The sequence below is a fragment of the Mus musculus genome, chromosome 16 (assembly GCF_000001635.26).
Source record: "Mus musculus strain C57BL/6J chromosome 16, GRCm38.p6 C57BL/6J".
In the NCBI taxonomy this organism is placed as follows: domain Eukaryota; kingdom Metazoa; phylum Chordata; class Mammalia; order Rodentia; family Muridae; genus Mus; species Mus musculus.
Window position 1 is genome coordinate 16,185,479 of NC_000082.6, and position 13,772 is coordinate 16,199,250.

General features: G+C 39.4%; 1 pseudogene; it reads right to left on the reverse strand.

The window, feature by feature from the left end:
- D16Ertd727e (DNA segment, Chr 16, ERATO Doi 727, expressed) lies at positions 10,824-13,269 on the reverse strand (annotated as a pseudogene).

Genomic DNA, 13,772 nt, shown 5'->3' on the forward strand with positions numbered 1-13,772 from the left:
CCCTCATAAAAAAATTAGAAAAATCCTACACTAGCTACGTAACAGCACACCTGAAAACCCTAGAACAAAAAAAAGCAAACACACCCAAGAAGAGTAGATGGCAGAAAATAGTCAAACTCAGGGCCAAAATCAACCCAATAGAAACAAAGGGAATGGTACACAGAATCAACAAAACCAAAAGCTGTTGTTTTTTTTTTTTTTTTGAGAAAATCAATAAGATAGATAAACCCCTACTTAGCCAAACTAACTAAAGTGTACAGAGACAGTATCCACATTACCAAAATCAGAAATGAAAAGGGAGACATGAGAACAGAAACTTAAGAAATTCAAAAAATCATCAGATCCTATTTCATAAGCCTATACTCAACAAAACTAGAAAACCTGGAGGAAATGGATGATTTTCTAGACAAACAACACGTACCAACGTTAAATAAAGTTCAGGTAAACTATATAAGCTGACCCATTTCCCCTAAAGAATTAGAAGAAGTTATTAAAAACCTCCCAACCAAAAAAAGTCCAGGATCAGATGGCTTTAGTACAGAATGCTAGTAGACCTTTAAAGAAGAGCTAATACCAATACTTCCCAAACTATTCCATAAAATAGAAATAGAAGGAACACTACCTAATTCATTCTATGATGCCACAGTTACTCTGACACCTAAACCATACAAGGACCCAACCAAAAAAGAGAACTTCAAACCAATCTCACTTATGAATATCAATGCAAAAATACTCAATAAAATTCTAGCAAATCAATCCAAGAAAACATCAAAATCATCATTCACCTCAATCAAGCAGGCTTCATTCCAGGGATACAAGGTTGGTTCAATATACAAAAATCCAGTAATGTAATCCACTACATAAACAAACTAATAGAAAAAAATCACAAATCATCTCCTTAGATGTAGAAAAAGCATTTGACAAATGCCTCATGTTAAAAGTATTGAAGAGATAAGGAATTCAAGGCACATATCTAAACATAGTAAAAGGAATATATAGCAGGCCAACAGCCAATATCAAATTAAATGGAATTATACTTGAAGCAATCCCACTAAGATCAGGGACAATACAAGGCAGTCCCTATATCTATTCAATATAGTACTCAAAGTACTAGCTAAAGCAATAGGACAACAAAAGGTGGTCAAGGGGATACAAATTGGCAAAAAAGAAGTCAAGGTATCACTATTTGTAGATGATATGATAGTATACAGAAATGACCCCCAAAATTCTACCAAACAACTTTTACAGACGATAAACAATTTCAGCAAAGTGGCTAGATATCAACTAATCTGGACCCCCAAGAGCTCCCAGACACTAAGACACCAAGCAGGAAGCACACAGTAGCTGGTACCAGGACTGCCTGCTCTGGCCTCAGTGAGAGAAGATATACCCAACCTTGGAGAGACTCCAGGGAATGGGGAGGCCAGTTGGGGTGGGTGGGTGTGGGGACATCCTCTTGGAGATGGGAGAGGAGGAATGGGATGAGGAATTTGGGAGGGCTGATCGGGAGGGACATAGGGACTGAACTGTAAAGAAAAGATTAAAGATAATTTTTAAAAAGAAGGAAAGAAAGAAACAGAATCAGTAATGAAAAGGGAGAGATAACAACAGAATCTGAGAAAATTCAAAAAACTATCAGAATCTACTACAAATGCCTGTACTCTACAAAACTGTGGAATCTAGATGAAATGGATGATTTTCTAGATAAATATCACATACCAAAGTTAAATCAAGATCAGGTAAACTATCTAAACAGTCCCATAGGAAGTAGAAGTAGTCATCAAAAACCTCTCAACCAAAACACAAAAGCAAAAACAAAAACAAGACCAAAACAGAGTGTGGGGCCTGTTTTCTGGTTGATCTAGGTTTAAACCCTGGAGACCCAGCAGATAACTCTGCAACGGTCAGAAGGCCTGTTTGCCATGCTCCCAGATTCTAGACTCCTGACTCGAGGCCCCAGATCTATAATTCTGTGGCCATCAGTCACATAGGGCAATGCTCCAAGCTCCTGGTATTCTGTCTGGACTCTACCCCAACAATTACCTGGCAAAAGCCAGGAAGGCCTGACCCACTATAAAAGGGCTGCTTGCTCCCTACTCCCTCTCTTTCTCTTTCTCTCTTGATTATGAAAAGCTTAAACCCTAAAGAAAGAGGTAGAGAAAGGCACTAGAAAATGGAAAGGCATCCTATAATCATGGATTCATAGAATTAACATTGCAGAAAGGATCATTCTACAAAAAAGATCTATTTGTAGATTCAGTGTAATTCCTATCAAAATCACCATCTCATTTTTCATAAAAATAGAAAATCTATCCCAAAGGAGGTGCCTATTAAGGTACAAGAGGCATACAGAATACAGACAGGACCAGAAAAGAAATTCCCTGTAACACATAATAATCAAAACACTAAACATGCAAAAGAAAGGATACTAAAAGCTATAGGGGAAAGGCAGACCCATTAGACTAACACCTGACTTCTCAACAGAAATTCTGAAAGTCAGAAGGGTTAGGACAGATGTTTTACAAACTCTGAGAAACCACAGATGTCAGCCTAGATTATTATATCCTGCAAAACTTTTAAGCACAATAGACAGAGAAAGTAAAGCATTCCATGAGAGAACTAAACTTAAGGCTACCACTCCATCTCCACAAGAGGCACTAGAAGGGAAACTTCAGTCTGGAGAGTTGGTGTATACCCAAGAAGACAAAAGAAGTAAGTAATCATAGAGCAGTGAATCAAGGGTAGACCTACATCATAAAACCAAAATAACAGGAATCAATGAATACTACTCACTGGTAATTCTTGTTATTAATGGTCCCAATTCCCCAATAGAAAAGATACAGAGTAATAGACTGGATTAGAAAAGAGGATCTGTCTTCCTGCTGCATCCAGAAAATATACTTCAACATTAAAGATAGACATCACCTTGGGATAAAAGTATAGAGAAAGGTATTCTAAGCAAATGGATACAAGAAGCAAGCAGATGCAGCCATCATAATATCTGACAAAATAGACTTCACACCAAAAGTGTTCAGGCGATAGGAAAGGTCACTCACCAAAGAAAGAATCCCTCCAGAGGATATTGCAATTCCATACATCTGTGTACCAAATAAAAGGGCAACCAAGTTCATAAAAGAAACACTAATATAAAATCTCATTTTGATCCTGAGACAGTGGTAGTAGGCGATTTTAATGGCTCACTCTTATCAATAGACAGGTCATCGAGACAAAAATAAACAGAAATGCTGTAGATAAATAATGCCATAAATCAAATGAATCTAGTAGACATCTATAAAACATTTCAGACATACACAAAAGAATACATTTTCTTCTCAGAAGGTCATGGAAATGTCTCCAAAATTGAACATATCAAAGAAAAATTTCAACTGATACTAGAAAATTGAAATAGCACACTGCATCCTGCTTGAGCATGGATATCACCAACAACAGAAAGCTTACAAACTCACTACTGAATGAAAAATGAGTTAACTCAGAAATAGGAAGGAAATTAAAACCTTTTTAGATCTGAATGAAAATGAAAATACAACATACCTAACTTATGGGACACAATGAAGGCAGTTCTAAGAGGCAATTCATATCATTAAGTGCCTACATCAAATTATTTGAGAGATCTCAGATTAGCCACACCTAAAATCTCTAGAACAACAGAAGAAAGAAGATCCAAAAAGGAATAGAAAACAAGGAATAATTGAACTCAGGATTCAAATCAATGAAATAGAAAAAAGAAAAAGTTATCACCATGAAAAACAATAAGATGAAGCAGTGAAAGTGTTTGTTCCTCAAGAAATCAGTAAAACTGACTGATTCTTAGGCAAACTAACTAAAGCATAGTAAGAGAAAATCCAAATTAATACAATTAGAGGTTAAAGGAGTGACATAATATTTGCTGAAGAAACCCAGAGATTAATAAGGACATCATTTAAAAATCTGTATGCCATAAAGTTGAAAAACCTAAACAAACAAAAAAAAGGATGAATTTCTTAATCTATACAACCTACGAAAGTTAATCAAGATCAGATGAGCAATTTAAATAGATCCATAGTCCCTCATGAAATAGAAGCAGTAATTAAAATCTCCTAAACAAAAACAAAACAAAACAAAACAAACAAACAAACAAAAAAAACCCTACAGCAAGATGGATTCTGTGCAGAATTCTCCCAGAACTTCAAAGAAGAGTTAACATCAATATTACTCAAATTAATATGTAAAATAAAAACCATTATCTAGAACAATAAACACATCCTAATTTCTACCAAGGTATTGTTACTCTGATATGAAAGCCATGCAAAGACCCAGCAATTAAAAAAATTATAAACTAGTGTCCTTTTTACACAATGTTCAAAAATTCCCAACAAAATACTCGAATTCTGAAATCCAAGAGTACATCAAAATAATCATCTATCATGATCAGTTAACCTCATTTCAGAGATGGAAGGGATAGTTCCACATATGTAAAAGAATAAACATTACCTGAAAGACAAGGCATATGACAGACTGAAAGACAAAATTATATGATCATCTCATTAGATGGAAAAAAGGTCTTTGAAAAAAATTGTGGGGAGCGAGTGTGGTGGTAGTCCCAAGATGGCGCCCAGGACTGCAGCCAAGTCTTATGACTTGCACCTGACTTCCTCATACACCTGAAAATAAGCCACGTCCATCGTGAGAGCTGCGCAGGCGCACCATGACACAAGATCAGGCCATTTGACTAAGGCCAATGAACTGAGATTACGCGGACTGGGCTGATGGGGCATGGTTGAGGGGTTATATAAGGGATTGCGATTGGGAGCTAAGAGAGATTCCTATTTGCATGTTGAAAGGTTCCTGAATAATCTGCTTTGAGAAGAACGCTGTGTCGTCGCTCTTTTCTGCTGGTTGGAGACAGAAGCAACAAAAAATACAACCCTTCTTGATAAAAATCATGTTCTGTTGCTTTCATGCTCTGTATTATATACTGAATTTTTGTTTTGTATTTAATTTCTACTTTATTTCCTTATTTTTTGACAATTTCATATATAGTGCTATGATTATTGTCACCCTCAACTAACTTTTGTTACTTCTTCCTCTTCCTCTATTTCTTCCCAGTAAGTTTTCAAGTGGCTACACATCATAGACAGTGAAGAAAAGGACCCCACCCACAACAATTGGTTCCTCTTTTTTCCATGATGTAAAAGTGAAAAATCCAATATGACAACCCCATAGCCAGCATCATGCTAACACAGAAAATCTTGACATAAATTGACTAAGATTAGGAACAAGACAAAAGTGTCCATTCTCTCTACTCTATTTAATAAAGAGCTTGATCCTGGAGCAATAGAAGAAATTAAAGAAAATAAAGAGCTACATAAAGGAAAGGAAGAAGTGGAAATATCCTTTACTTGTAGATAGTATCCGTCTATATATAAGAGACCTAAAAGAATCTACCAGAAAACTCTTAGAGCTGATGAATTCTTTCAGCAAATCGGAGGACACAAAATTAACACATGAACATCAGTTGCTTTCCTGAAACTTTGATAGACATCCTAGAAAGAAACAGGATAAACAATTCCATTTACAATTGCCTCAAAAATAATAAAACACCTTAGAAAAACCTAACAGAGAAAGTGGAAGAATCTTACTATACAAACCTTAAAACACTGAAGAAAGAAATTGAGGGAGGCAAGAAAAGATAGAAATATGTTTGTGGATTAGAAGAATTAGTACTGTGAAGATGGCCACTGGCCAAAAGCAATGTACAGATTCAATGTTTATCAATATTCTAGGACCATTCTTCATAGAATCAGAGAAAAATCTATTTTACATTTTATGTATGAAATATATGAAAGGCTACATATTGACCAAAAAAAAAAAGACTCCTGAGCAATAAGAATTCTTGAGGTGTTGTGCCGTGGTGGTACATGTCTTTAATCCCAGCACTCAGGAGGTGATAAGTTTGAGACCAGTCTGGTCTACAAAGCAAGTTCTAGACAAAGAAATCATTTCTACACAAAGAAATCATTTCTCAAAAACACCAATTAAAAGAAAGAATTCTTGAGATATATCCATTTCTAATTTCAAGTTATATTATATAGCTATAGTGAAAGAGAAAAGAAAGATAAACAAGAAAGAAAGAAAGAAAGGAAGAAAGAAAGAAAGAGGGAGGGAGGGAAGGAGAGAGAGGGAGAGAGGGAGAGAGAGGGAGGGAGAGGGAGGGAGGGAGAGAGCAAGTAAGCCGGCATAGAGGACCTACATGTAAGCCCACACATATAAAACTACCTGATTTTATTTTACAAAGATCACACATCTTCAACAAATAGTGCTGGGAAAACTGGACATCTACATTTAGAAAGATCCATATCGTACACCTTGTACAAAAATCATTCAAATAAAAAAAAGACTTTAGTGAAACTCTGAGCCAGCTAGAGAAAAAAAGAAGGGTACACTTCAAGACACAAGCATAGGTAAGAACTCCACTCAGGATTAGGATAGTAGTTGACAAATGAGACTTTGTTAGACCTTCCAGCCCCAAAATAAAACAGCCTATTGCCATGGCTCTGAGTTTCCCACCAGAACTAAATGAAAAGATCCTATTTCTCAAGACCCAAATACTTTTATGCTTGGATATAAATAAATCAGTTGGTTAGCTTCCATGGTACTGAAAGAAAGATAAAATTTCAAGACCTGTAAGTCATATAAAGTACTCAGAAATTGCTGGTTGTTTGTGAGCCGAGAGGCTGCCTGGGGCTGAGAAAAAGGAAAAACAAACCCGGTATGCCCCATAGTTAAAGCATTCCTGGGAACATCTTGACCATTAAGATAAAGGGGAATGTGAGGACATAACAGGACTATCTGAACTGAGTCAACAACTCACAGAACTCTGACACCCTGCACGTACACGTAATTGTTCTGCTGATGTTTGAATAACCCAATAGTGTGTCGTTATGCTGAATTTCACACCCCTAAGCCCCTTACCCCATAAACCCCCCTAACTTTTGAGCCTCATGGCCGACATCTGTTATCTCCTGTGTGGGATGCATGTTGGTCTGGAGCTCCGTCATTAAACTGCCTCATGTGATTACAGCAAGATAGATTCTTGTGTTTCTTTGGATGCTCTCTCACTCCCGAGACTAGAGTGGGGGCTCCCAAAAGGGGGTCTTACACCAAGGTGAAAAATCACCAATGGTCTTAACTGGTTGTAAACCTATGAACTATAAGACCAACATGCTAAGCACGATGTGCCCATTGGTGCAATAGTCATTGTTATTATGGAGGTAACCAAGCATGCTCCCATTGGATTTGTGGCCCTCACTACAGAAGGAATTGATGTCTCATAATAGTAGAAACTTACTCCTATTGACATGGTGTCAAAATGTAAATATTTATGTTTATATGTGTGTATGAGTGTTACTCTCAATATTCATCAGAGAAGCATCTTTTTACAGTGAGCAAAACCTGAATATGGAGAATCAAAATAGGCCAAATGCCTAGAATAGTGATATTAGGTACTCAGTCCTAAGTTGGACAACAACAAACCCCAAGGATATTGTATAAGAGGAGCCATAAAGAATGTAATAGCTGGAATATAGAGAGGGGTGCTGTAAAATGTTGTCTTCTATCCATGGCCTGACTACTGTGCCAATTAAATCACAGTATCAGTAGAAACCTACACAAGACTAGGTCTATAAACATTCTTTCTTGAATGGAAGGCAGGAATAAATGATAAAACCCCTTATCATTCCCTGGGGTGATACAGTGATCAGGTTTTGCTCACTGTAAAAAGATGATACATTTACTAAGAAGAGGGTATCCTAAACATCAGTAGTATAGCCAGTGGTAACTTGCCTTTGCACAAGAAAACAATTCCATGCGTGCTCATGCAGACAACACTAATTAAACTCAGTGGGCTACAAGAATATATGAAGATTGACCTGACAGAAGAAAAAGCTAAGAGCGAGGATGATGGGGATGGGAGGGGAAGGAATAAGGGATGCTGTGATCAAGGTGCATTGCTTATTGTGAAACTGTAAAAGAATAACTGTAAAGGAACTGCTGGAATTAAAGAGTTACAACAAAACATCTGTGAATCAATAAATAGGTCAATGAACAAAACAGTTCCGAATGGAAAATGACGCAAATGACCCAACAAGTAAAAGAAAAAGTTCACCATTCCCAATCACTACTAAAATGCAGAGTAAAATGGTTAGTCTGGTTTGGTTTTACCTTATTTTATTTTATTATTTATTCTTTAGATGCTTGTTTGTTTTCTAAGAAGAGATGGAAATGTGTGGAGACTACAACCAGAATATATTATATGAAAAATCAATTTTCAATAAAAGAATAGGGGAAAAGAAAGATCTACTTTGAAAGGCTGGAGAGAGAACTCAGAAGTTAAGAGTACTGGCTGTTCTTCCAAAGGAGTAGGTTTGATTCCAAGCACCCATGTGACATCTTAAAACTATCTGTGACTACAATTCCAGAGTCTCTGACATACTCTGATGGCTTCTACAGGCACCAGACATGCCTATGTTGCACAGCTATACTTGAGGTTAAAATATTAATACACATAAAATAAAATAAAATAATAAAAAAATAACTACTTTGTCTATCCTCACTCTGTCTCAGGGTTTATATTTGCTGTGACCAAAAGCAACTTAAGGAGGAAAGTTTTTTTCTTTTCTGTAACTGTGGGCTTCTTTATGCCTGCCCTTGCTCACAAATAAAGTCATGAAGACTATATTTATTTATAAGCTTTTGGCCTTGTACTTGGGCTTATTCACAATTAGCTCATAACTCAATTATCCCACTAATGCTAATACTATTCTGCCAAACTAGTTACCTCTCCTCAGTTTCATACATCCAATTTCTTCTGGGTCTCAGTGGTAAATCCCACCCAGTACTGGACTGTCTCCTTCCCAGAGTTCCCCTCTCTGGCCAGAAGCCCCACCTTAGTACTGTACCTTTTGCTATATGCCATAGTTTTCTTTTATTTTAATTGATTAGAAGGTGCCTTAGGCAGGCAGAGACACATCTTCACAGAATACGCAATAACTATCACTCCAATATATCTCCCTTTTAATCTGATAAAAGGCTTTTGCTCATATTAATAAATCATATACAATAAAAGCAATTATGAGAACTATCATGTAAAACTACACTCACAATGTCCAGTCCATTTGTATTTGGCAATTCTATTATCTATCCTATCTTGGAGAGTTCAAAATTTTATACTTAAATCACTTTCTATCATAAATAACTTGCATTTATTGACCTATCAATATCTTTTAGACCTTAAATCCTTTTCTTTTTGTTTTTAATTGAATATTTTCTTTATTTACATTTCAAATGTTATCCCCTTTCCAAGTCCCCTTCCAGAAACCCCCTATCCCATCTATCCTCCCCTTGTTTCTATGAGTGTGTTCCTCCACCCATCCACCCACTCCCACCTCCTCACCCTCAGTTTCCCTACACTGGGGCATCTATTGAGCCTTCATAGAACCAAGGACCTCTCCTCCCATTGATGCATGAGAAGGCTGTCCTCTCTACATATGCAGCTGGAGCCATGTGTACTACTTGGTTGGTGGCTTAGTCCATGGGAACTCTGGAGGGTCTGGTTGGTTGATATTGCTGTTCTTCCTGTGGGGTTGCAATCCCCTTCAATGCCTTTGGTCCTTTCTCTAACTCCTCTATTGGGGACCACGCGCTCAGTCCAATGGTTGGCTGTGAGCATCCATCTCTGCATTTGTAAGGCTCTGGCAGAGCCTCTCAGAATATAGCCATATCAGGCTTCTTTCAGCATGCACTGCTTGGCATCCATAATAGTGTCTGGGTTTGATAATTGTATATAGGATGAATCCCCAAGTGGGATAGTCTCTGGATGGCCTTTCCTTCAGTCTCTTCTCTACACTTTATCTCCATATTTGCTCCGGTGAGTATTTTGTTCTCCTTCTAAGAAGGACCAACGCACACACTCTTTGGTCTTCCTTCTTCTCGAGCTTCATATGGTCTGTGAATTGTATCTTGGTTATTTGGAACTTTTGGGCTAATACCCACTTATCAGTGAGTGCATACCATGTGTGTTCTTTTGTGATTGGGTTACCCCACTCAGGATGATATTTTTTAGTTCTATCCATTTGCCTAAGAGTTTCATGAATTCATCATTTTTAATAGCTGAATACTCTGTTGAAGGAGATCTGGGTTCTTTCCAGCTCCTGGCTATTATAAATAAGGCTGTTATGAACATAGTGGAACATGTGTCCTTATTACATGTTGGAGCATCTTCTGGGTATATGCCCAGGTGTGGTATTGCTGAGACCTTAGGTAGTACTATGTTCAATTTTCTGCAGAACCACCAAATTGATTTGCAGAGTAGTTGTACCAAATTGCAATCCCGCCAGCAATAGAGGAGTGTTCCTCTTTTTCCACATCCTTGTCAGCATCTGCTGTCCCCTGAGTTTTTGATCTTAGCCATTCTGACTGGTGTGAGGTGGAATCTCAGGGTTGTTTTGATTTGCATTTCCTTGATGACTAAGGATGTTGAACATTTCTTTAGGTGCTTATCAGCCATTTGATATTCAGTTGAATAGTTTATATTCCTCAGTTTGTTTAGCTCTGTACCCCATTTTTAATAGGGTTATTTGACTTTCTGGAGTCTAACTTCTTGAGTTTTTTGTATATATTGGATATTAGCCATCTATTGGATGTAGAGTTGGTAAAGATCTTTTCCCAATCTGTTGGTTGTTGTTTTGTTCTATTGACAGTGTCCTTTGCCTTACAGAAGCTTTGCAATTTTATGAGGTCCCATTTGTCAATTCTTTTTTTTTTTTAGAACAAAATGTTTTATTATTAAAATAAAAACCTTTGTATAAAAGCATTACAGAGCAAAAAGCTGTATTTACACTGAATGATTCAAGATCCAACTGAGCACCACAGAGTACAGAGTAGGCACAGCTGACAGGCTACACAGGTGAGGGACTCAGTCAGTCACCAATACTGAATGACCTACCTGTAGGGAAAGGGGAGGCAGGGTGACTTCAGGCACCGACTGAACTACACTGGTAGAGAGGTTCAAAGCTACCCATCTCTAATAGGTCACTTCCCATCATTCCAAAAGTGTTTAAAACCTAAATATATAGAAACCCTGGACACAACCCCCAGGGTTACCTCTTTAGGAAACTGCCAGGATCTAAAGTGACATTATTAAGGTTAAGTTCCTGAAGCAGAACACCAAGGTTTCAGATCAACCTGCTGCAGAGCTATCATCTTTAATTTCCCAGAACTCCTTTTCTACAGCAATTTCAACAATTATGGTACCAAGTTCCCACAAACCTTTGGGTGACTGGGTAGGCCAGATGACAGCAGCAACGGTGTCAGCTGTGACAAGACGTACACTGAGCACAGCACCCAGAGATGTATTCCTCCAGAAAGCCATCCAATGTGGTCATACTCCAGTTTACAACAACTACCTAATTCTTCCTCATGGTTTTCGGCCCTTTGTGCCTTGGCCCTTTCCATTTAAAACATCAGCCAATATAAACACTAGACACTAAACTATGTGCGTTGATTCTGTGTAAACAAGTTAAGGGGCTCTTCTCTGCGATTCATCACAACCGTTGCTTCACAATACTACTGTACCCCAAAGTGCTTGGGTATGTCCTGATCACACAAATTCTCGAGCTGCCGGTTAAAGATAGCTCAGAATCTAAGTGGTGGCAAAAGACCAGAGAGGCTACAAGGTGGGGTCGGGGCAAGCTCTGAGACACTACATATCACTGAAATGTAAGGAGCAGCATGCCTTTCATGATGCTTCAGAAATAAGTGTGAGCTACGAGATCAACGCGACCAAGTTCTAAGGCAGACCGAGATTCTTACTCGGGTTCCCATCAACACAACGTCAAGAACAAGAGAGCCTTCAGAGGCTGAAGGCGGGCAGATAATCTTCAGGCTCTACGCTTGCATTTCAAATTCCTGCTTCAAACTTTTCAAGTAAGCATGGACGTTTCCGAAGCCGTGATACTTTGCTAGATACACCAGGACTCCAGTGGTGCACCGCCCATCACGCTGGCGGCAGAAGCTGCAGTTGCAAATTCCTCCACAAGGTGGGCAGTGCCAGTTCGGATCCAGCAGAGCATCCTTGACCTCCTCGCCATAGCGGTTTCGAAGGCAGGGACCACAGAATTGGCCCCGGATGCCCCAGCAGTCTAGGTTTCGGCAGTTGGTTTTGGTGTCAGTGGTTTTCTGGCGACACTGATGACATGTAGAACCCAGAGAGCGGTTATAAATCTTCTCTCTCGAGTTGCTGCTGATGTTCCTAATCTCTTCCTCTGTGACTTCTTCTACGGGTCGGATTATATGCGGAAGGGTCATGGATCCATGCCTCCGACTTCTGGGCACATCATCGTTGTTCATGTAGCTGTCCATGGACTTCCTCTGTCTCACCAGCATGTACTTATCCTCTTCCTCCTCCTCTTCCTCGGTGGGCAGGGCACCCAAGGAGCCCAGGATCCCGGACCTTGACCTGGTAAGAGGTCAAGTTCTCCGTTCTGGGTTCCTTCTGGCAACCACACCTGGGAATGTGCGTTGTCTAGGCGACTTTGAATCTTTGGTTCTGTGGCCTGGGAGGGAATGTCTTCCAGAGAACAAGCCAGGGAAGCTTTCTAATTCTGACATGAGTTTTGCAAGCATTGCTTTGTTCTGCTTTATATTTAAGGCCCTCTTCTCCAGAAAGTCCATGCCATCTTCTTCTTCAGAATCAGAGTGGGAATCGTTTGCAGAGCTCTCAGAGGGCTTTGGGGGCGCTGCTTTTTTGCCTCAGAGGGCTTTGGGGGCATTGCTTTTTTGCTGGCCGCCCTCCGGGTATTTCGTGCCGGAAACTTCATTGCTACCCTGAGAGGCCCGGAGTGCCAGCACTGACTTCGGGTCCTGCAGCCTTCCCTGTTGAACTGCAGTCTCATTCCATCTTGTATCTCACTCTCTGAAAAACCGCAAAATGATTCCCCATCAGAGTCGGCATGAAAAATGCTGGCCAATTCCTTAGTGGCATCTGGCCTTGGTTTTGTGTTTGCAAAATTATTAGAAGCAAAGCTGTCACAACTGTCATTGGAGGAGGACGATGTCTCCATGGAAATCAACTTCATATATCTGACATTTCTTTAAGGTCTTTACTTTGAGAGCCTTTTGCCGCGCGCGGCGAGCCTCCATGCTGGCGGCGGGTACCCAGGCACTCGGAACGGGGACAGTTCGTCGGAACACACCAGCACTCAGAGCCCGAACAACCTGAGCTCTGGGACAGAGACGGGGCGCGCACTCCGCCGCCGGAGGGCCCATTTGTCAATTCTTGATCTTAGAGCATAACACATTGGTGTTCTATTCAGTAATTTTCCCTCTGTGCCCATGTCCTCAAGGTTCTTCCCCACTGTCTCTTCTATAACTTTCAGTGTCTCTGGTTTTATGCAGAGGTCCTACTAGGAGATAGGAATGGGTTGATTTGCATTTTTCTACATGCTGACCACCAGTTGAGCCAGCACCATTTGCTGAAAATGCTCTTTTTTCCACTGGATGGTTTTAGCTCCTTTCTCAAAGATCAAGTGACCATATGTATGTGGGTTCATTTCTGGGTCTTCAATTCTATTCCATTGATCTACCAGCCTGTCTCTGTACCAGTACCATACAGTTTTTATCTCTATTGCTCTGTAAAACAGCTTGAGGTCAGAGATGGTGATTCCCTCAAAAGTTCTTTTATTATTGAGAATAGTTTTTGCTATTCTAGGTTTTTT